Source organism: Xenopus laevis, chromosome 7L, assembly GCF_017654675.1.
Source record: "Xenopus laevis strain J_2021 chromosome 7L, Xenopus_laevis_v10.1, whole genome shotgun sequence".
NCBI classification, from domain to species: domain Eukaryota; kingdom Metazoa; phylum Chordata; class Amphibia; order Anura; family Pipidae; genus Xenopus; species Xenopus laevis.
Window position 1 is genome coordinate 115,959,926 of NC_054383.1, and position 25,700 is coordinate 115,985,625.

Genomic DNA, 25,700 nt, shown 5'->3' on the forward strand with positions numbered 1-25,700 from the left:
GTTAAGTGGTGTCTGTACTTAATTAAAGAGAAAATAAAGAGCTTGTAAAGAGATTAGCAGCAGACAGGGAAATGACAAATGATTGATGAGTCAACAGGCAGAACCTAGAGCTGGAGCAAGTAGAAAAGGATGGTTGAATGAAATCCCAAAAATAAGTAAATTACACTAGTTCTAGAGAAAAGGCTTGATGTTTTTTGGGAGTTTCTGACACTTTTTTGTTTGTTTTATTCTTTATTTAAGGAAAACAAAAATATGTAGGGGGCTGTAAAAGGGCCGCCTGTGACTGGTGGATACCTAATACAGTGAGATGTACATGCATGGCCTTTACTGTAGAAGAAAATATAAAGTCCCAAAGTTCAATTGGATTCACGGTCCTTATGCCGGCTTTCACTTGTATCCCCTCAAGTCCAAACCGTAATGCCTAGAATAGAAGCCAGCACCACAGGCAATGGACAAAACAAACACTAGTTGCAGACTCAAGAATGTAGTTATACAAGCACAATACTTCTGCAGCTTCTCTCTATCTGCTTTACTTACACACTCAGCATTCTCTCTTGACATCTCCAGGACCTCTGTCATGAAGAGGATGCACAAGTATGCCGTTAGCCATACAGTGTCTAAGCTTTTCCTATAGGCACTCATCTAAACTAAACCTAAACACTCAATTCCCTACCTGGTGCACAATTGCCTCATGGGCTTTACACCAATCGAATGCTCCTCATCAGGACATACCCCCTGGGGAAGGGGGCAGTTGCAGTGTGAGAGGGAGTCACAAATGCTGCTGCTCACTTGCCTCCCACACCTCTGCCAAACTGACCGCCTTTGCCTGGCAGAGTACGACTGCATCAGAGTGTACCTGATGCGATTGTATGTGCGTCAGGGGTCAGTAAAGCTACAGAAAAATCTCTGGGACACCCCATTATGCCAGGCAAAGGCGACTGCAGGCAGGGTTGTAGGAGGCAACTGAGCAGCAGCATTTGTGACAGGAATAGGGGGTCAGGGATGGAGCAGACTTGGTGAGTTTGATTACTTCCCCCGGGGCAGTTGCAGTGTGAGGGGGAAGCGGGGAGGGAGCTCCTTGTGCGCCGATTGCAAATGCAAATTAGGATTCGGTTCAGTATTCAAATTAATCTTTCATAAAGGATTTGATGATTTGGCCGAATCCCAAATAGTGGATTCAGTGTACCCCTAAATTAATCATATAATACTTTTTGTCTATAATAATAAAACAGTGTCTCGGCGGTATGAGCTTAGCGCTGATCCCTGTGCCTTTGTACAGTGAGTGAGCTTTGTGCATGTGCCAGCCTGTTCCCCTTCAATTCTAATCCTTTCCTGCAGCCCCTGAGCTTGGATTCAGGCAAAGGTGACCACAGGCAGCAGAGATCCAACGCTAGGAGGATGAAGAAGAGCTGGAGAAGAAGATGGGGCAGAGGACACACTGTCCGTAGAATAGCCAGGCTGGAGAAATCAAGCACAGCAGGATTGATGGTCACCCTGTCGCCTTTTCTGAAGAGGAGGGGAAGCAGAGTTTCTGTAAATTATTTCTTAATAAAGACTTTGCTATTTTAAAGTATAATTCGTGTTGATGTTTTTTTTTCGTTGATGGACGCACAGCTTCACAGAAGAACCTGAATATTCACAAGATGCCAGACACTTCTATCCCTCTAACAGATTAATCGATTCCTGCTGAGGTCACTGCTTGGTTGCAGGCCAAAGGTTTTAATACACTGTAAGGTATTTCTCCTTGTTGCACCCATGACCTGTTATTAAAGCACAAGGTAAAACATCTTTCCCTATCATCTAGAATGGGTCAGCATGGTTTGGGCTTATAAGTTCTTATCACTAGTTCCAGAATGTGATAATCAATCTGAGATTCCTGTTTTTTCTATGTAATAGGCATTTGCCCAAACTTTCTTCTATTTACATCCTCTTTGACCAGATTTAACATGGTGTTCAGCGGATTTTCAAGAAGAGTTTTTCTGGGAGATGGTGTGCTATCCAAGGACGATGTGTTTTTATAATCATCATAGCACGATGGGTGGTAAATCTTTTCATTCAAGCAAATTGCATTTTGTAGATGCCATTCTTCCTCCTCCTCATCCCAGTACTGTGGCAAATTTCACATATTTCATCTGCTCCGGTCCAGCTGGCACACTTTAAAATTACTTTTCTTTATTGAGTTTTTAATAAGACTTCCTCATGCACCTTCTCAAAGAACTGACTCTTTGCCCGCTCCTCCAAGACAGCTATTTCCTCAAACTCTATCCAGTCTTTTAGACTATAGTACCACCTCCGGTGTGTTATTTTCCTGCTAACATCCTTCTCTGTCCTGTTTTGACGATAATGCCAGTCCAGATGGTCTGCGTACAGATGCAGCCACTTTGGTTTGTCTGTTTGACACAGAATAACTAAACACAGATATCCCATTTATCTCATTTAACACAGAAAACTGCATCACAACATCCCATCTAATTAAAGCATTCACCATTGTGAACAATGGTGCTTTGGTATGCTAATGAAAAGGTTAAATGCATTAAATGAGTTAAGATGACTTTAGATAGCACAGTTTATTCAATTAACCCTGAGTCATGACGCATTTAACTCACAAATCAAAGTGGCTTCATCTGTATATATCAGTTTGCGACTTGTTAAACCTCATGCCACAAGAATAACACTGGATGCCAGTATAGAGTTTGTTTATAACACTGTCATATCGGTGTTTTAGGCCTTCCATATACACTGTCCGTAGAATAGCCAGGCAGGAGAAATCAAGCACAGCAGGATTGATGGTCACCCTGTCGCCTTTTCTGAAGAGGAGGGGAAGCAGAGTTTCTGTAAATTATTTCTTAATAAAGGCTGTGCTATTTTAAAGTATAATTTGTGTTGGTGTTTTTTTTGGTTGATGGTTGTACAGCTCCACAGAAGAACCTGAATATTCACAAGATGCCAGACACTTCCATCTCTCTAACAGATTAATCAATTCCTGCTGAGGTCACTGCTTGGTTGCAGGCCAAAGGTTTTAATACACTGTAAGGTAATATCCTTGTTCCACCCATGTCCTGTTATTAAAGCACAAGGTAAAACATCTGTCCCTATCTTCTAGAATGGGTCAGCATGGTTTGGTCTTATAATTTGTTGTCAATAGTTCCAAAATGTGATAGTCAATCTGAGATTCCAGGTGTTTCTATGTAATAGGCAATTGCCCAAACTTTGTTCTATTTACATTCTCTTTGACCAGATTCAAGAAGAGTTTTTCTGGGAGATGGTGCGCTATCCAAGCACGATGGGTGGTAAATCTTTTCATTCAAGCGCATTGCATTTTGTAGATGCCACTCTTCCTCCTCCTCATCCCAGTACTGTTCAAATTGTTCTTGGCAAATTTCACATATTTCATCTGCTCCGGTCCAGCTGGCACACTTTGAAATTACTTTTCTTTAGCATCTTCTTGAGTTTTTAATAAGACTTCCTCATGCACCTTCTCAAAGAACTGACTCTTTGCCCGCTCCTCCAAGTCCTTTGCCCGCTATTTCCTCAAACTCTATCCAGTCTTTTAAACTATAGTACCACCTCCGGTGTGTTATTTTCCTGCTAACATCCTTCTCTGTCCTGTTTTGACGATAATGCCAGTCCAGATGATCTGCGTATATATCAGTTTGCTACTTCGTAAACCTCATGCCACAAGAATAACACTGGATGCCAGTATAGAGTTTGTTTATAACACTGTCGTATCAGTGTTTTAGGCCTTCCATATGAAAACTAGTGAGGTCTGGGACATCTTGATCATTATCTGCATCTTCCTTCTCTTCTTCAGCTGCAGCGGGTTCAAAAGATTCAGTTGCTTGAGTAGAAGAAAATTTATTCTGTGCACCTTTAAGCATTCCTGTTGAAAGCAGCTTTGAGAATAACTCATTAACATCAAGCTGTCCTAAGTGATTTTCAGGAAATGGAAATGAACCACCTGGCTGCACAAACACTTCTCCCGCAGGCCATGATGGGGGAACATAGTTCTGATCTTGACTGGAAAATGCTGTCTGAGACATTGCAGGAGGGTGAGGCATTCCTCCTAATGGTCCAAACGGTTGGCTTGGTTGCAAGTTTCCTGCAGGATGGTTATTGAAGTTTGCAAACTGGGGTCCTTGGGAATTTGGATTCTTATCATCAAAATAAGGCCCAGATGGTCTAGGAAGTTGGCTTGGAAAACACTGCACTCTACCAGGACCAGAAGGTCAGACAAAATTTGGTCCCTGTGGCAAGTCAAATCTTTGTTCATGCTGCTGAAGTGGTATTCCTGGTTGCTGCATTCCCTGATATGGCATTCCTTGGGCCTGCATGCCCTTAGGTGCAATTCCTTGTGGCACCATGCCCTATGGCGGTATCCCTTGTGGCGGCATGCCCTGAGGGGGAATGCCTTGTGGTTGCATCCCCTGAAGGGGTATGCCTTGTGGCAGCATGCCCTGTGGCTGCATTCCCTGAAGGGTCATACCTTGTGGTTGCATACTTTGTGGCTGTCCATGGAAATGGTTCTAAAGTTCACCATAAGGGTCAGGTTGTTCAAAAGGTTGAGCATTTTGCCTAACACATGGGTGAATATTATCAAAGCATGGTCCTTGATGACTCATGTGAAGATCAAATCTAGGTTGAGGTTTTAGGCCATCAAACCTTTGAGTCAAAGGACCATCAAACCGTGGTTGCACCTGTATTGGTCCATCAAACCATGGAGGAGTTTGATGTCCTGGTGGGCCTTCAAATCTTTGGCAGGTTTGTCCAGGCAGATCAAACCTTTGGATATGAGGCGACTGACGGTCAAATTTATTAACAGGTGTTCTATCACACCTTGGCCTGATCTGCCCTATTGGCCCATCAAATCTCATTAAGGATTGAGGACCAGGTCCATTGAGGCTGATTCACTTCAAATCTTGGACCAACCGGCCCTTCAAACCTCACTGGTCCTAATTGATGTCCTTGAGTTGCCTCAAACCTCACGGGCTGACAAGGTATCCCCTCAAACCTTTGCTGCATTAAGGGTGGTCTAGGAGAACCATCAAGTCTTTGTGGACTAACCACAGCATCAAATCTCTGTGGGACTAATGGCTGCATTCCTTCAAATCGTTGAGGGCCCATTGGTTGTTCTGGGGCCCCTTCAAATCGTGGTGCTCCTAACTGTTGACCTGGTGGTCCTTAAAATCTTGCTGCTTCAATTGGCTGACCTGGAGGGTACCTCTAAATGTTGCATATCTACAGGCTGGCTTGACACTACAGATTGATTTTGCACTCCTTCATATTTCTGCATACATTGCTGACCCTGCCTATACTTTAAACCTTGTGTTCTCAACTTGCTTGGCACCCATACTATCAAAATGGCAATCAACTGGTTGTCCTGGGACTGCATCAAAGCGCTAAGTTCCAACCAAATTTCCTGATGCACAATTGCATGTACAGGAGAACTTTCCCTAACGTTTGCAATATTGGAAGGCTCTTCAAAATCTTTTATTATCGGGGCATCTCTTCTACTTATAGGTATACGCGGTGAAACATCAAGTAGTGGTCTTCTCTCTTCCATCAATGTACTCTTTTGATTAGCATTGTTGCCACTCATCCTGCAATCTACACTTTCCACATAAGGTACCTCTTCAGATTCATCGTACATGGGCACCGGGAATCGCTCAGTAAACATAGGTCTCTGTTTCTCTCGTTAACCTTTGGGAAGTCCAGGTATGGGGGAATGCCTTTGTCTTTCAGAAAACCGATGATTTCTTTTTAGGCATACTGCCTTCCGCTCTCCCACCATGTTCTTAGTCTCTGCCGGAGTGCACCATTTCATCCAAATCCAAGTATTCTGGATCCAAATATCCGCCGCCTTTGTTTTGCTCAGTGGGTCTATCCCACACACTACACCACTGTTTTTCTTCTTGGTACTGGAAAAGATGACGTGTGCCACCACAAGAAGCTCATCATGTGTGAACTTTTTTTTTTGTAGAGTAATTGTTGCCTTATTAGCTGCTCTTGAGGCAGATGCTTTTGTGCCTTGGGGTTAGCGGGAGTGGAATAGCACTTGGCACAGCTGGGGGTGTTTCCTCTGGTTTGTTTAGGAATTTAGGATTCATATGGATTCTAGAAGTGTTCACATTTGGGGACAAAGGCCTAACTGGCCTGGTGCACACTTTGCCCCTATTATACATTACCTCATGATCATTTGGATTCACACAGCAAAGATAATATGTACTCCCCAAGCTATGCCCAGTCAGGGCACTGCTACATTTGTCCAATCAGGATAGAATGGTTAAATGATCAAGCCATAACTGCAAGCTATTTGGGGGGGACTTATAACATCTTATTGTGGTTGTTGGAAACCTGTCTTAAAAAGTCTTTTTATTTAAATGTATGTCTTTCTGTATTTCAATGCATAAAACAAAATTAAAGGGTCTCTCTTAATGGGCTGTATATTTATTTGAATTATATTTGAATTGTGGATCACAATTTATATTTACCTGGACTGAGGGATTGTAAAAAGTGGATGAAAGGTACTATTGAGCTTGTGAAGTTTATGAGTTATTTTATGCCATGTATTTTCAGGTTGACTGTCTGTGTGATATAAAATAACAAAATGACCCTAAATCTAAAGCCAAAATAAAAAATACTGTAGAGCTTTACATGCCAAGTGAAACATGCTACAATACAAAAGAGGTAATTTAATACTTGAAGAGCAGGTTACAAAGTACAAAAAATTATGCAATCTGCCATGTTTTGCACTTTGTTCCCTGCACTGCAGTAGGTCTCCTACACAGGCTGTAAACATGACATCCCCCTCCTGCACAAGTTAGTGAGTGTCGGTGGGTGCCCTATGCCAGACAGTAAGGAAGGGGCTGTTTAATACCCACTGACACTGGCTCTGCACCTCATGCCAGATTTTTTTGTCCAGCCCAAGTTGAAAAACATAGATAGACCCTTTAAAGAAATGCTCTGCCCCTTAGTGCTCTTGCCTTCTGCCAAGGGTCTAAGTAAATTACCCATTATAACTCTCAGTGTAATGAATAAATACATGGCAGTGCCAGACAGGTCCATATTTTATATACTGTATAGACAGCTGAGGGCCAGTGTTTAAGACAGTGCTGTCCAAATATTGTGGTATGATGGAATTTTCCAAGCCTACATGGTGGAGGGCCAGTAATGAAAGCCAGTATTGACCACTCCCTTTTTAAAACCACAACCACTTTGAACTACACCCATGTTAGTACACAAGATCTTAAAACCATACCCACATGTTGGTAGCAAACTGTGCTCACTGAAGGGATATCGCTCCACTCATATGTGAAAAAATGCTTGTCATATTAAGAGATACCCTCAAATCCATATGCCTTCTCGAACCCTAGGGATACAACAGCAACCCCCAGCACATACTTAGCAAACTTAGGGACCCCCTTACAACTAACATTCCACCACCAGGTTTACATGAAGAGCAGAGCAGGGAGAGTAAGACACACATACCAAGTTTACCTTTCACATGCAGAGCAGGCACACAAAGGAAGTATAGGGCAAGCAGAGTATGGCACACCAAGGGAGCATAGGGCAGGCTGAGTAAGGCCCACACAGGCAGAGCAGGGAAGGGCAGGAGACAGAGAAACCTATCAGGACGATGCAGGTAATTGATCATGACCACTCTAAGATGAACAGCATTTACTGTTCTAAGTACAGTGACACAGAGCTAGTGCTACTCATACTGTCTGAGGTATGAACAGGTAACAATGTGGGCATTTACAGTCTTAAGTGTGGGCAATACATGGATCTTATGGGTCAGTGTCTTACAGGTGTGAACAGCGCAGGGAGGATAACAAGTGTTAACAATGCAGGTCTTTTAGAGCCTAAATCTGAGTTGTGAACAATGCAGGGGCCAGTTAATAACAGTTTACACGTGGGAAGGCCTGTGGGCCGCCAGTTGGACAGTACTATTCTAAGGGCCTTTTTTTTGCTGTATTTTAAATATACAAATACTCCCTTTGAGCGGTGCTGAGAAGGCAAAATGTTAATTTACATTAAATTCAATTATGGTAGTGTTGGGTCTAGGAATGGATAACACGGTGCTTTAGCCATTGGCCTCCCTCCCTTCACTAATAAGAAAATACAGTAAGCAACTTCATCCAAGAGCTTGTCAATATACAGTAAAAAAGCAATCATATATGCACTGAATGCAATTTTATTCTATTTTTTAAAACATTCTTTATTATATTTTTTTAAAAACACTTAAGGAAATAACATATCAAAACTATTTTGTCAATATATAAAATTAAAAATGACAAAACAAATGTCATTTTTTTTTTTTTTTTTCACAAAAAGTCATTTTTTCCAGTCTTTATGAATTTATCCAAGGAGGACTCCATGGAGGGCAGCCATCGGAAACCTAGTTTTTATGCCCCTGTCCCTCCCCCGATGGCTGCCCTGGTTCTAGGTTTCTTTCAGGTAGTTCCTGGGATCTGTTTGTATCCTATCACTGAAGAATTTCTTTAGGCAGTTTGGTGGTTTCTCAGTCTCCACCAATTGTTCATCTGCAGATGGTGGATGTCGATCTGTTATTTAACTTTCACATTTTCTTGATTTAGCTTCAATGGTTTGCTAGTATGAAATATTGTTCATTATTAGTCATGAAGCAGGTGTATACATAATAATTTTAAAATTTTTTAATTTTTTTATATTTGCATTTACAATTTTTGTCATTACATGTTTTATGTTATATGCCTTTTTCTGCTTATTTAACGGTCAGCTACAACTATCCAACAATAACATTGTCTCCCATCTCATCTTATGGGTCTCACTCCTACATGTGGCCTAGTTCAGTAACCCACACCCTAACAGTCTATGCCTTTGTTATTTGAAGCCAGAGAATATTGTTTGCATAGGACAACAGATAGTTATAGATTATGCCAATGACAATAACAATAAGCTATTTTTCTTACCTCTCTGAAGATGCTTCATAATGTTCTTCTGTATAAACCTTTCATTGCATATATCTGTGATGAACGGGTGTGACAAGAGCTGCCTTGCAGATGGTCTCTCTGCAGGATTTTTCTGCAGGCATTCATCAATAAAGTAGTGGAATTTTTCACTCCTGCAAAAAGAAATTGAGGCAAAATTATAATTGTTCATGTTATAAATATATCTAATTGTTCAGACTTATGGAAGTCCATGCCAATATAAAGCTCCTAGCCCATTTATACTTTCCACATCATTACTACACCCTATTTTCCCAATCCCTCATCCCTCACTGTAACTTCTCCTTTGCCTATTCTCCTACCCCATTCACCCGGACTCTCTTTCTTATTTGCACAACCCCTTACTCCATTGTCATTTCCTCACTCTCTTCACCCTCACTTCCTTTTCCATTTCCCCAACTTCCCCTCACTTTCTTTTTGTTTTTCATGGAAATCACTCACCATTTGTTCCATTTCAACGTAGGAGCGGCACCACAAATAATTTGTTTGATCAAAGCCTTGTCAGGAAGTTCGTTGTTTGCTATATGATAAACAAATACAATATTAAAACATGCTGACTGCTATTTACAATATTTATAGGGTTCTAAAAGGTGCAAAGTTTGATACAGGTCAAATCACCTATTTCAAGCAATAAGCAGCAAGGGTTACTGCACTTGGCATACTTAGTGCCTTTTATTACATTATGTTGGGGTTAGTTTTTATCATTAATTGATTGTAAACTTTACATAAGGGGCAGTATCATTTTGTTTTACAACATTTACTTTCTAGTAACACACATATATTACGTATATACACAGTCATGCTAAGAATTCCTGAGAATGTACTTACGGACACATCCTTCTGCCATGTGAATGGCTGATATTCCCAAAGACCACACATCAGCCTAGAAAACATGGAGGAAAAGAAAACAATTAAAGAAGACTATACACACGAGACATAATTCTGTTGTCTATCCAACCACATTATGATAGGGGTTCTCTTTAGACTATAGAATAGGAAATATATTAAAAACATGCCACTTTGTACTCATATAAAACAGTTCAAGGGCTGAAGTACAGTGGGTTTCATATCTAAAGAATGACTCCAAACTGAGAAACGTCTGTTTTACACAGAGTTGGAAAATCCAATAAAGTATAAAGAGGGGTTTGTAAAATGTTTGTGCCCTGTACTTACAATACATTATGCTCACTCACTTCACTTACACCTTTTCATAATAGCAAAACTGGACGACACCTTTGCTTTTGAGAGGGGTATGTGAAGTAAGTTGCAAAAACACGTGTATTTACCTCATGTAGGCTACATCCAATTAAATAAAGGTGGCGCTAACTCTAAACTATAAAGGAAGAAAGAAGTCATCACTATACCTTATGGTCAAATTCGCCTTTCTTACGCATGCAGGCAAGTGCCTCTGGTGCTACATATCCCATTTCTCCAGCAGGCCTATCACTTTTTCCTCCCGTGACAGCACCGCCAAAATCAACTGAAATTGTAAGAGAAAAGCATGAATTTTTTATGTTAGTTTGCAAATGCAACGCACCAATAAAAATCATGGCGATACAGAAACATTTGTGGGCAATTTTTACATGAGAAAGAATTAGTGTGCAGATGTGTTGTTTTTGCAGGTTTAGAACTTTTAAAAGGTTTATATAAACATTATTATTGAGAGACAGAGAAATATAAAATTGACTTCACATTCACTAAAACTTCACAACATCCATTCTTTAGTCAGATTCTAAGCATCACTTACTTATCTTTACAACTGCATCTTCAGTAAGCATCAGATTATCGGGCTTCACGTCACAATGTAGAATTCGCTGTTTTCTGAGATGATACAAGCCCTGGGAAAAATATAAAGGAAAATTGTAAATACAATTATTTTTCATGTTCTTGAACTAATAAGATAGAAATGTATTAAATAAATATCCAGAGGACTACAGAGAAGGTTCACATGTGACATACCTGTAATACCTGCTTGCAGATATAAGCAATCCAGCTTTCTTCTAAGGAATGGTTCCTTTTGCTTTTTATTAGGTCAAGTACTGATCCACCATCACAAAGTTCTGTGGTAATCTAGAACACCAATAAAGAACATTTAGTATACAATTTGATTGTTGAGCTTGCATTAGGCAATACTGGTGACATAAGAGTTTGTGTGCTATAATTTACTACAATAAAGTGTACTTGCATTGTTTTTGTTTCTATGTGTTCTGTACTAGAAGTAAAATGTGACTGCCTTGATTTGCAGTCAGTGGGTGTAATTCAGAAATAGGCACATATAAGCATTCAGGGTATGACCGCAATCAGGTATAACTGAGAACAAAGCGGTCATGTGGATTGGACTCTTTCTTATACAATTGGATCATATTTGTATCCAAGCTTGTATGAGAGCTGTTGATTGAGTGTTGGTGCACAAAGTTTCAACATATCTAAACGCTTCCTTACCCATAGCTGTTCATTAATCCGTCTAGCAGGCTTTTGGTAAAATGCGCCATAAAAGGAGATGATATTCTTATGGCCAGAAACCTTCTCAAGAATTTCCAGTTCTTTAAGGATTGTATCTTGATCCTAATTTCCAACAAAAGAAAAGTTAATACAAAAGAAAATTAAATAAATTGGATGCAATTGTTATTTTAAATACCCCAACCTAGTTATGGAGAATTACAGCTTGTTAATTACATATGAAAATGACATAATAAATCTTTCTCTGTTTTTTTTAAAATCTGAACTCTATTGCCTTCTATAAAAGGTATTCCTCCACTTATTTTCACATAGTAACATAGGAATTTAGGCTGAGAAAAGAAACACATCCATTGAGCTCAACCTGTTCAAATAAATGAAACCTATGCGAAATAAGGCTTTTTGCAAAAATGCTTAATATAATATAAATATAGTAACATTACAAAGACACATTACCTTTATTTCCTTTATTATTTTAACGGCCACTTCTTTGCGTTTGATATTATGCCAACCCTGTAACACAAGTAGAGAAAGAAGGTCTGTGATGATGAACTTCATTATGGTGAATCAAACAGATATGTGGATAAGGCACAAGTTTATTGGCAGCCTCAGAAACACAAAAAAAGAACAATACTGTAGAGAGTGTGACCAAGTGGGAGAATTCTGAAATCACCCAGAAGCATGACACAAACTACACAATTGTAATGTTGAATAAAGTATCTCACCATATGGACAACTCCAAAATTGCCTTCTCCGATGGCCTCTCCAAGTTTTACATTTCCCCTGGGCTCCTGAAAAAATAACATTATATTCAAATGCATGATAAATATAATACTAAACTAATATAATGCAGCTGGACAAATAACTTTCTCAACATTAAAGAAGCAGTGATAGTATAAGGAGAAACTGGAAAATGGTGTATAAGGGGAGAAGGTTGAGGGCTGGAATAATTAAGGAAAACTATGAAAGTTGTGCTTTTATTTTAAAAAAAAATACAGTTTTACAACTTACTGGGTATTTGGCAAATGGATCTTTATCATCCTCCTGGGAAAGAGAAAAAATGTTTCATTAGATAATCTGAGTTTATTGGGTGAAACTGCTACAATTATTATATAAAGTACAAGGAAAGGTTTATTTACTGGGGGTGCCAAAATATGAGGTAAAAGTACAGTATGTTTAAAGGATTCAATAAAGTATGTTATGTTATCCAAACCTTGCTAAAGTCTTCTTGGGTACGGTAGGCACACTTTTCTTTTTTTATTTCTTTTCTATTTATTTCTTCCTTTTTCGTGATATTTATATTTGTGGTGCTGTTATCAATTTTCTTTGGTACCTCCTTAAAAAAAGAAAAGAAAGGATTTGTTGTTAAGTTGAACTAAACCCTGAAGTTAAGTTGCTTAAAGGGACAGTAAGGACCTTTCTTTACATTATATTATACATTATATCTACAGTTTTTGTTAATTCTTGAACGAAATAGAGCAAATAGAGCAAAAACTAACAGTTGAAGAGCTTAAGAAATGTTCTATTTTATGTAGCTCAGTGTGATGCTGGACTAGAATTTTTAATTTAAATTAAATTTATTTTTTAATTGTATTCTTAAAATAAAAAAAAATGAATTGCTGCTTACATCAAAGGGCTCTTGGTGAAGCTGCCCAGGTCCTTCTATGTTTTCCTTTATTTCGGATTCCTCACAGAACTCTCCTTGAGGTTCTTCAGATCCATATTCATTTTCCTCAAACATCTCCAAACTATTTTCAGTTGCCTCATAGGGCTCTAGTTGAAGTTGTTCAGACCGTTGACCCTGGCTAATGTCAATTTCAGTTTCTTTTGGAAACTCCTGATAAGTAAAGAAAAAATCTGTGAACCATCTAGTTGAAGAGCTTAAAAGTGTTATAAAAAAACATATGTTCTATTTTATGTAGCTCAGTGTGATGCTGGACTAGAATTTTTAATTTAAATTAAATTTTTAATTGTATTCTTAAAATAAAATAAAATGAATTGCTGCTTACGTCAAAGGGCTCTTGGTGAAGCTGCCCAGGTCCTTCTATGTTTTCCTTTATTTCGGATTCCTCACATGACTCTCCTTGAGGTTCTTCAGATCCATATTCATTTTCCTCAAACATCTCCAAACAATTTTCAGTTGCCTCATAGGGCTCTAGCTGAAGTGTTTCAGACCATTGATCCTGGCTCAGGTCAATTTCAGTTTCTTTTGGAAACTCCTGATAAGTAAAGAAAAAATCTGTGAACCATCTAGTTGAAGAGCTTAAAAGTGTTATAAAAAATATGTTCTATTTTATGTAGCTCAGTGTGATTCTGGACTAGAATTTTTAATTTAAATTTAATTAAATTTTTAATTGTATTCTTAAAATAAAATAAAATGAATTGCTGCTTACGTCAAAGGGCTCTTGGTGAAGCTGCCCAGATCCTTCTATGTTTTCCTTTATTTCGGATTCCTCACAGAACTCTCCTTGAGGTTCTTCAGATTCATATCCATTTTCCTCAAACTTCTCCAAACAATTTCCAGTTGCCTCATAGGGCTCTAGCTGAAGTGGTTCAGGCCATTGATCCTGGCTAATTTCAATTTCAGTTTCTTTTGGAAACTCCTGATGAGTAAATAAAAAATCTGTGAACCATCTAGTTGAAGAGCTTAAAAGTGTTATAAAAAATATGTTCTATTTTATGTAGCTCAGTGTGATGCTGGACTAGAATTTTTAAATTAAATTAAATTTAATTTTTAATTGTATTCTTAATATAAAATAAAATGAATTGCTTCTTACGTCAAAGGGCTCTTGGTGAAGCTGCCCAGATCCTTCTATGTTTTCCTTTATTTCAGATTCCTCACAGGACTCTCCTTGTGGTTCTTCAGATTCATATTCATTTTTCTCAAACATCTCCAAACAATTTTCAGTTGCCTCATAGGGCTCTAGCTGAAGTGGTTCAGACCATTGATCCTGGCTAATTTCAATTTCAGTTTCTTTTGGAATCTCCTGATGAGTAAAGAAAAAATCTGTGAACCATCTAGTTGAAGAGCTTAAAAGTGTTATAAAAAAATATGTTCTATTTTATGTAGCTCAGTGTGATGCTGGACTAGAATTTTTAATTTAAATTTAATTTTTAATTGTATTCTTAAAATAAAATAAAATGGATTGCTGCTTACGTCAAAGGGCTCTTGGTGAAGCTGCCCAGACCCTTCTATTATTTCCTTTATTTCAGATTCCTCACAGGACTCTCCTTGAGGTTCTTCAGATTCATATCCATTTTCCTCAAACTTCTCCAAACAATTTCCAGTTGCCTCATAGGGCTCTAGCTGAAGTGGTTCAGGCCATTGATCCTGACTAATTTCAATTTCAGTTTCTTTTGGAAACTCCTGATGAGTAAATAAAAAATCTGTGAAACATCTAGTTGAAGAGCTTAAAAGTGTTATAAAAAATATGTTCTATTTTATGTAGCTCAGTGTGATGCTGGACTAGAATTTTTAATTTAAATTTAATTTATTTTTTAATTGTATTCATAAAATAAACTGAATTGCTGCTTACATCAAAGGGCTCTTGGTGAAGCTGCCCGGATCCTTTTATGTTTTCCTCTATTTCGGATTCCTCACAGGACTCTCCTTGAGGTTCTTCAGATCCATTACCATTTTCCTCAAACAACTCCAAAGAATTTCCAGTTGCTTCATAGGGCTGTAGCTGAAGTGGTTCAGATGCTTCTATGTTGTCCTGCATTAGAGAGACAATATTATATTATAAAATCAACTCAATTCAGCCACTATAATTTAAAAATCTTAATGATTTCTTTGATAATAGTTATTCCATCCATTGGTTATTGTCTGCTTACCTGATAGTGGCAGGTGTTGTTATCAGATCTCTCTTCCTGCTCACTAAGCTGTTCCTCCTGGTTTCTGCTAACCTCAAAGCTGATCTCCTCAGGTTCACATTCAAATTCCTGGATCAAAAACAGGAAAATGGATTCAACTTAGCAAAGTTAAAACATTACATAGTAACACAATGTAAAAGACAATATCTTTGGCCATACAGTATCTTTATCTGGTTGGTCCTGGGATAGAAGCAAAAATATTTATACTATATCAGTTTAAAAAAATATCCTTAAATAAACCTTGTATATCCTGTAGAGTTTGCAGCTGCCATTTTATTTTAAAGGGCACCTGTTGGCAAAAATTTTAATCCCCAACCAAAGGTGCAGTCTAATAGAGCCCGCATTCTGGTTTGGGATAACAGCAGTATTTTTTTTAAAAAAATGCCCCCCACCAACGCTACGCTACCCAAACCGGGAGGGAGCTCCCGGTGTGAGCAGCCATGTCCGGTCACTCGCATGTGCATAACACACATGTGACATCACTCCCATGTGCATAATGAGCAATTCAGGGCAGCATTTCATTATGTGCATGCGAGTGACCAGACATAGCTACCTGGTAGCAGAGCACTTGCAGGGGCCTTTTATTTTTCAAAAAAAAAAACACTGGTATCCCCAACCGGAATACAATATTGGTAGAAGAAGTACTGCACACACAAAGCAGCAAACTCTGCAGAGCATAACCCTAGTCAAGATTAGTCACATGTGTGACTAATCATATTACCATCATATTACCATATCTAAATGAATTTGGATTTCCTATTCCCTTAAAATATTTTTGTTATTTTTCTTACCTGGCACATCTCAGTGTTCTCATTGACTTGAGGATTATCTGAATTCTCCTGGTTAAGAAAGGGAAAGAGATGTTTCTGTTGAAAAGAAGCTATATAAAGAAGAATATAATACGAATAATATTTTATTGTATTTTACCATATTTTGGCTTACCACAACGACTACTTCATCAGTTTCATTGGGTAGTATCTAGAGTAGAGAATAAAAAACGGTGTTATTGCAAGAATTGAAAAAATTAATAGAATTAATTTAATAATCTCCATCAAACTTTCATCTGTTATATAAAAAAAGTCTAAATATATAGATGGTGCTATGCTCTGAAAAGTATAAAAAAAATCACATTTTATTGTATTTTATTCTATTTCTTAACTTACCACAATGATTTCTTCATTAGATTGATCTTGTTTCTAAGAAAAATAAAACAAAAGGTTTTATCACTAAAGGAAATGAGCACAAATTCATGAGAATAAGTTATAAGAAAACTTCTATCTATATATATATACAGTATCTATATATATATATATATATATATTTATATATATATATATATATAACCAAAGCAATGGTGCACTCCGTAGACAAAATTAATACCTGGGTGCCAGCATGGGAAATAAGCAGTGAAAAAGGATTGCGGCACTCACAGGGTTTTAGTGAAAAAACAAAAAATGTTTTATTATTAAGCCTCAACATTTCGATCCCCCACAGGGATCTTCGACAGGAGCTCCTGACGAAGATCCCTGTAGGGGATCGAAACGTTGAGGCTTAATAATAAAACATTTTTTGTTTTTTCACTAAAACCCTGTGAGTGCCGCAATCCTTTTTCACTATATATATATATAGATAGATAGCACAATCTATTGTATTTTATTATATTTTTCTACTTACCGTGATATTTTGATTGGGAGCTTTATCTGGTTGTTTCTAGTAAAAAGTAGAAAAAAAAAAGTTTTAGGACAAAAGTTTCTCCCTCCATTAAATTATTCACAAAATAATATGTGTGATTTTACAATACAAGGAATTAAGTACTTACCTTGCGTAAGCAAGAGAAACAATTGCAGATAAAACGCCACATGTTTATTCTTTCTATGGAGACAAAGAGAAAGATAATTTGTATAAATATATATATATTGACAAAATAGCTGATGAACACCAGGAATTTCAGTAACAGAAAAATGTGTATGACGTGTATTATGTATTATGTATATTATGTTTCTGATTTGCACCCAGGTTAAGGTTTATTTAAGTGTGTGCCTAAGCCTTCAACTGTATATACTATATACTGTATGTGCTTTAGAAGAATCACTACTAGAAAGCACACTTTTATATGTGTAAAATATCTGCATTGGTAAATTATTGTATGTAGGACCAAGTACAACACCCATTCTTTGGATTTCCACTTGCTCTTTTTCTGAGAGCAAAAATCAAATTCTCTATAATTCCATGGATTCAAACAGATTCACAACACCGCTAGCAGTTTTGAAGCCATACAGTACCATTATTTAGGGGAAGATTTATTCAAATTATGAGCTATTTTTTGTGTACTTTGACTAGGGAATAGTCTAAATTCGATTTGAATTTGAAAAGAAATCAGAATATCGGAATTCATCATGTACTGTGTCTTTAAAAATTCAACTTTGACCATTCACCATCTAAAACCTGTGAATTGCTGTTTTAGCCTATGGGGACCTCCTAGAGCCTATTTAGAGTCAATTGGTGGACTTTGAAAAAATCAACGTTTTTTTTTGGGAAAAACTTTGAATCGAATTCAATCGAATGCGCTATTACTTTGATTCGACTATGATTCGAATTCGGCCAAATACGGACCTATTTGATCGAAAATGGACCTATTTGACCAAAAAAAACTTCGATATGCCCCTTAATATATTATTTTTGATAATCTTTTCATCTGAATGTGCCAAGCTCAAGAATGAACCAGTCTGAGTTTCTATTAGACACTTTGATTCTGTCCATTATGACATCATAAGGACATCCCATAATAAGCCCAAGTGAGGATGAGCTGCTGTTAGACACTTTGTGTCAATTATGACATAAAAAAAAACTTAGACTTAATTTTGTTTGGTCTTTTTGAATTAGAATTTTGAAGTGTTTTCAATTCGAAATTCAACCCTTGATAAATATGCCCCTTAAAATATTATTTTTGATAATGTTTTCATCTGAATATGCCAAGCTCCACTCACCTCAGTTGCCTGATCAAGAATGAACCAGTCTGAGATTCTGTTAGACACTTTGATTCTGTCCATTATGACATCATAAGGACATCCCATAATAAGCCCAAGTGAGGATGAGCTGCTGTTAGACACTTTTATTGTGTCCATTATGACATCATATGGACATCACATAATAAGCCCAAGTGGGGATGGACTGCTGTTAGACACTTTGTGTCTATTATGACATCATAAGGACATTCCATAATGAGCACAAGGGGCATGAAAATTGATATAGTATAGTGAAGTTGGGTTAAAAAAAGTTCAACCCCAGTGCACACATATTAATACAGACCTATTTATACACTCACATATATAAACTATATAAAACATATCTATACTAATTACAGATTTTAGTATCCCAATAGCCATTGATATTATGTTCATCCAAGAAACGTGGTAATAACCGAGCTAGCATTTGCAAAACAGTTCTATAATAGTTCATATTGAAATGCTTTTTACAATCGGCAAATAACCATCTAAAATAATTATAGGGAATTAGCAATTATTCTGCAACATGTATGAACATTATATAAGTAAAGGAAAAGCTGCCATTATAGTATGCATATTAAATTAGCATAGGGAATGCAAATGGAATTCCACAATTAATTTAGGTTGGACCAAGTACAACATCCCCCTTCAAATTAAATTCTCTGTCATTGTAAACATTTTAATATATTTGTAACACCATTAGAAGTCACTAACTTTAAAAATGATCATATTTGCTGAAATTCTTAGACAAATATCTTGAGCTCCACTTACCTCAGTCGCCTCAGAAAGAATGAGCCAATCTGGGCTGCTGCTGGAGACTCTGACTGTGTTCATTATGACATCATATTTTGACATCCCATTATGACATCACAATGGCATCACAGATGCAGTAGTGTCTGCTAGAGACTCTGACTGTGTTCATTATGACATCATATTTTGACATCACATTATGACATCACATTATGACATCACAATGGCATCACAGATGCAGTAGTGTCGGATTTCATCGGCCCATGGGGAAATCCTGAGGCCTTTCAGTTAGCAATTTTTTCATGCAAATGTTTGAGTTGGTTTGTGCTTTAATAAATTGTGACTATTTGTGTTTTCAAAAAAATATTCTTGTGTGTATTTGCAATTATTTTTTTCATGTTTTTCTTAAAGTGCAGAAAAACTAAACTTTAAATATCATGTACATTGTATAACAATAATTTACAGTTTGTGGTTTTCCAACTGAGCTAATGTCGCAATGTGCATTTTTAAATAAGTTATATAGAAGAACTAGACCCTAAATTGAATTGACATGTGGTCAGAGAAATAAAGGTCTTCTAACTTTGTATGAGACTTGTGCTGTGAGTGCTTTCTATTTGTGCACTATAACTATACTGGTGAAGACCCGGCCTTTACTGATTTGAATGGTGTGTGCAGATACACAGAAGTATATATATATATATATATATATATAATAGTATCAAAAAGTAATTACACTCACAGGTCTTTAGTGAAAAAAGACTATTCGTTTATTGCTAATATATATATATATATTTTGGCGCTCTACAAATACATGTTATTATTATTATGTTGGCTTTGAAGAAGCCAACATATAGATCTACTAGTTCAGCTCGTTCTTCTTCTTCTTATTATTAGCGCCCCCCCATTTTCTAAAAGCTACTCCTCCTACAGTTTTAGGGGTACAAGCGCCAAACTTTCCACACCTATTCGCCTTATAGCAAAGTACGTTGCTTGTGCTTTAGTAAGCGATCCCACCCACTGCGCCCGTGCGGCGGACCACTGAAGATGCCTTTTTTCATACTGACTTTGACAGGGAAAATTTTCAAATCGCTGCCGCTCGTACAGTTTTGAAGCTACACTCCCCAAACTCGGACCGCATATTGTTGGTGCCACCCCGAATAAAAATATGTATTTTGGGGGGGCACCCCAAAGTGGGTGGAGCTACAAACAGCCAATGAATTTTTAGCAATTTTCTAAACGCTACTCCTCCCAGAGTTTTAGGAGTACAATTATGAAACTTTGCACACTTGTTCGGCTCATACCCGAATAGGTTGCTTGTGCTCTGTTAAGCAATCCCACCCTCCGTGGCCCTGTGGCGGCCCCCCAAAGACCCCATTTTTTCCCATAGACTTTCATTGGAAAATTTGAAACTTTTGCCACTCGTACAGCATTGACTTCAATGAGAAAATGTCAAACACTGTCATTCCCACAGTGTTAAAGCCAGAGACCCAAAACTTGGCACCATGGGTCACTGGGGTTAAAATTTTGAAAAGTTAAATGTTTAAATGGGAAAAGTTAAAACTGTCGCCGCTCTTAGATTGTTAATGGGAGGGTCCTCAAACTTGGCACAGTTGGTCAATGGAGGACCGGGATCAAAATCTGGAAAAGTGGGTGGAGCCAAAAACAACCAATCAGATTTCTTTGATGATTTCAATGGGAAAAATTAAAATCGCTGCCATTTGCACGTTATTGATGTCATGGACCTCGAATATCACAAATGTGGTCACTGGGTGTTTGCACTTCAAAGATAGGAAAAGTGGGTGGAGCCACCAACAACCAATCAAATGTCATTCATTGATTTTCAATAGAAAAACATAAAATTGCTGCCATTTTAACATGTTAAATGTCATGATTCTGAAACCTTAAAGTGTTATGTCTGGTTCAGAATTAGGAAAAAAAGGGGGCGGGGCAACAACAGCCAATCGGATTTCAGCCATTGACCTTAATGAAAAACGACAAATTGCTGCTATTATTACGGTGTAAATGCCAAGTGTCCCAAACTCAGCACAATTACTCACTGGGTGACAGTGGTCAAAATTTAGGAAAAGTGGGTGGAGCCAATAACAGCCAATCCGATTTTACCTATTGACTTCAATGTAAAAGTTTCAAATACTGCCATTCTCACAGTTTTAAAGCCAGAGGCCCCAAACTTGGTACAGACCATGACTGGGTGACTGGGGGGAAAATTCAGAAAACTGGGTGGAGCTTAAAACAGCCAATCAAATGTTACCTATTGCTAATCAATGTCAATATATAAGTTGCTGCCATTCTTTCACAGTTAATGGCAGGGACATCAAACTTGGCACAGTCGGTCACAGGGGGACTGGGATTCAAATTTTAAAAGTGGGTGGAGCCCAAATCAGGTTTTTTGATTGATTTTAATGGTACAGTTTGATCTGCTTCGATTTTCAGTTTTAAACCAGATTCAACCAACTTTGCGTACTCTCTATGCACCATTGGCGACTGACTGACACCTCTTGCGTTTCAAAGCCAACATCTTGTGGTTTCTTCAGAAACGACACCATCTAGTTAATAATTATAGTTATATATATATAATACACAAAAGCCATAAATATCCTGTAAATTATATCCTTATAAACAGTGAGTTCTGATGTCATCAGTTATAAACGGTGAGTTCTGATGTCATTTCTGTCACATGACTCACTGAAACTTGTGTATTATAATAAATAAAGTACCCCCAGTTGAAAAATATGAGGATATTAGAAGTTACCTCGGAGTTCCATGACCTGTATAAAAACACTCAGCCTTCAGCCTTGTGTTTTTATATGGTCATGAAACTCCTCGGTAACTTATAATATCCTTATATTTTACAAGAGGGGGTACTTTATTCACTATATTATAAGATATACATACATATATATTAAACTTATAGAACCAGTAGTGATCTAGGAGTTCAAAGTTGTCACAGGAGTTTCCCATCTTGGATATTTCTAGCTGTTGAGAAGCTAAACTTGGGGGTTATTGCAGAAAATGAGTTTTGCCTGTCATACAAGCTGCTGTTACAAGGTTGATTATTAACTTGTGATGCTGATTGTGCTGGTTTGTGAGCTGCCACATACTAGAGTCCTGCAGCGGGTCGGGTACCCATGGGATACCCGCAAAGACCTGCTGTACCCTGCGGGTTGCGGGTAAAAGTTGCGAGTATAGATGCGGGTCGGCAGTTCTGCGGGTCGTGGAGTCGGCCCGCGGGTATTCTCAATAGCAATTTTTACTCCTTTTTTCTGATCACGCCTACTTCCGATGATTTCCCTTCTTGTTTACAATGGCAGCACTTTCTGATTCTTGATGGTCAGCGGGTCGCGGGTCCAGGTTTCAGATATGGTACTTGCGGGTAGGGTCGGGTAGCGTGTAAGAATGCGGGTTGCGGGACCGGGTTGCGGATTGCAGGTTGCGGGTATGGGTCGTGTACGGGTTCCAAATAATTGACCCGCACAGGACTCTACCACATACTAATTTACTAATTAACTGCTAGTTGATCCAGAGGAAGATATAATAATAATAATAATATTAAAGTTCCCAGTTAATAATCAAGGTAATAATTTGTGCTTCTGTTAACAGAATATTTTAAAACATTTACATACAAAACCTTTGTGTACAAGTATGGGATCTGTTATCCAGAAGCCCATTATCCAGAAAGCTCCAAATTACTGAAAGGCCATAGACTCCATTTTATCCAAATAATCCAAATTTTTAAAAATGATTTCCTTTTTGTCTGTAATAATAAAACAGTACTTTGTATTTCATCCAAACTAAGATATAATTAATCCTTATTGGAAGCAAAACCAGCCTATTGGGTTTATTTAATGTTTATATGATTTTCTAGTAGATCCAAACTTCAGAAAGATCCATTATCCATAACTTCAGGCCCTGAGCATTCTAGATAACAGGTCCCATAACTGTAATTGTTTTCCTGTATCATAAGGTTTGATCAGCAGTATTTAATTGATGTTGTGATAGTAAGAAACTGAGCTGCATCTCTTATATTATCAGTTATGTATCAGGGAGGCTGATGTAACCATTTTCGATATATCTGGAAAAACCTTGAATAGGGATAAATAAAGAGGTTTAATCTGTTACTAAAATCTTACATTTCTGTTCATGTTTACAAATCTGGCATTTAAAAAAAACACACACATTGACCGCACATTGACTTCTATAGAAGCTTGTCAGGGTTTAGTTGGCAAATTGTATGAATTCTAATAATAAATCCATGATATTGTATTCAAATTGTAATAACGTTGACCCCTTGTCAGGGAGCCGGGAGCTCCCTCCAGGGAGGTAGTCAGGATCAAGGAGGAAGCCCTCTTGAGGGAGCAAGGTCGCGGTGTCCAAAGGGTTAATCAAAGGAGTAGTCAGAATCCAGGCAAGAGTTCACGGGCAGACAGATAACAGCAAAGTCCAAAGTCCAGGCAAGGGTCAGGATAATAATCAGGAACAAGATTATAGCAATAGTAGCTCACAGGGAACCCAGGATAAACTCAGGGAAAGTTTCCTATACTTGGGCGCCATTCTGGCGTCTTGGTAGCGTTTTATATTTGAATTTGGCGCCATTGTGATGTCATTGACGTCCTTGCGCCGACGTCGGCGCGCTGACGTCATCGTGCCAGCGCCGCTACCCACGTGGCGGGCATGGGCGCCGCCATTTTGGGAGCGACGCCGGCAGGGGAGGACGCGCCGCCCGGAGCTCCTGGAACTGCTCCGGGCGGCGATCGTGACACCCCTATATGAATCTTTTTCAGTACTGCAGGCGATATTGCTCATGCTTCAAAATGCATCAAAGAACACAGTAGCGATCGTTTACGACAACAAGCGCAGTTCTTTTTGCACAAATTTCCCCTCAATCCATTGTGCATGAAATCCTCATTATTAAAGGTACATGCGTATAGGTGTGCTCAGCACCGCTCACTCATTACTAAATCCTGTTCCGTATTAAGCGCCCAGGGCCACTCCTGCCATGAGGGAAGGTGAGAACCTTGCGTCAGGCATCAGTGCTTGATACCAGGCGGTAGCCCCAGGGTTACCTTAGTGTCCTATGTCAATAGGTTCAGCTCATTAGAGACTAAACAAACTGGCACACAAGTCAACTTCGCAACAAAACCTGAAATGTCATCAGCCATGTAAAGTGGTAAAAGTAAATAATTTATTTTTATAATGGAAATAGTTAAGCTATGCTGTAGATCATCAAGCAGGAGGCACTAGGTCCACCTGTGAGCCTATATAAGACAGTGCCTTGTTGGGGCACTTCCATTTTTGGCTTGTAACATCTAGAATCAGCATTAGACCAAAGTGGTCAGACCCTTGTGGGAGGTCAGTAACATTAGGGCTAGCTAGTGGACAGTAATGGCAAGTAAGTTCACTTTAGGAATGAAAGTTAGAGAGGGCTAGTGTGCACGGACAGACTGTTGTCCCAACAAGGATTAATAGTTTGGGCTAGCTCTCTGAGGTGAATAGGATTAGGGATTTGAGTGTTCAGGTGTAGATTAGCGGAGATACTATGGAAGAAGCTTGGGCATTGTATGTGAGGTCACAGCAGAGAATCAGGGGTAAGAGCTCCTTAGCAGGAGGCCCCAGTACAGCTAACAACTCTCCTGCCAGTGCTCCTACAGGACAAGGGCCCTGGAGGCAGGGGCGATCCTTGCCATTTTGCCACCTGAGGCAGCCTTCCTTTGCCGCCCCCACCCCTACTCATGGCGCTCAACTTTTCATCGCCGGAGTGGGTCGGGGGCGGTACACGTCGCTAGTGCAGATCGCTCTCTGCACTAGAAGAGCTGAATTTCCGGGTTGAAAACAAGACAATATGGCTAATGCATAGGACGACCATCGATCCTGCAGTGCTTAATTTCTCCTGCCTGACTATTCTACGGACAGCGTGTCCTCTGCCCCATCTTCTTCTCCAGCACTTGTTCATCCTTCTAGCGTGGGATCTCTGCTGCCTGTGGTCGCCTTTGCCTGAATCTGAGCTCAGGGGCTGCAGGAAAGGATTAGAGTCCAGGATCAGCACTAAGCTCATACCACCGAGAAACGAGTCTGCTCCCTCCCTGGCCCCCTATTCCTGTCACAAATGCTGCTGCTCACTTGCCTCCTGCACCCCTGCCAAACTGACCACCTTTGCCTGGCAGAGTGCGACCGCATCAGAGTGTACCTGATGTGATTACATGTGTGTCGGGGATCAGTAAAGCCACAGAAAAATCTCTGGGACACCCCATGTGCCAGGCAAAGGAGACCGCAGGAAGGGTTGCAGGAGGCAAGTGAGCAGCAGCATTTGTGACAGGAATAGGGGGCCAGGGAGGGAGCAGACTCGGTCAGTTTGATTACTTCCCCCGGGGCAGTTGCAGTGTGAGAGGGAAGTGGGGAGGGAGCTCCTTGTGCGCCGAATGCCAGTGAGGACTCGTGTCTCGGCGGTATGAGCTTAGCGCTGATCCCTGCGCCTTTGTACAGTGACTGAGCTTTGTGCATGTGCCGGCCTATTCCCCTTGGATTCTAATCCTTTCCTGCAGCCCCTGAGCTTGGATTCAGGCAAAGGCGACCACAGGCAGCAGAGATCCAACGCTAGGAGGATGAAGAAGAGCTG

The 25,700-nt window shown here is 39.0% G+C and overlaps 1 long non-coding RNA gene and 1 pseudogene across 1 annotated transcript; both read right to left on the minus strand.

Moving 5' to 3' along the window:
• Positions 1-11,610, minus strand: part of LOC108695902 — a 75,248-nt pseudogene extending 63,638 nt beyond the window's left edge.
• A 286-nt stretch (positions 11,611-11,896) lies between these two features.
• Positions 11,897-12,917, minus strand: LOC121395776. Its single transcript, XR_005962673.1, has 3 exons — positions 12,453-12,917; positions 12,167-12,232; positions 11,897-11,954 (listed from the first exon to the last, which is right to left on the minus strand). It is a non-coding gene; the product is annotated as an uncharacterized LOC121395776 (long non-coding RNA).
• Positions 12,918-25,700: the final 12,783 nt, after the last annotated feature.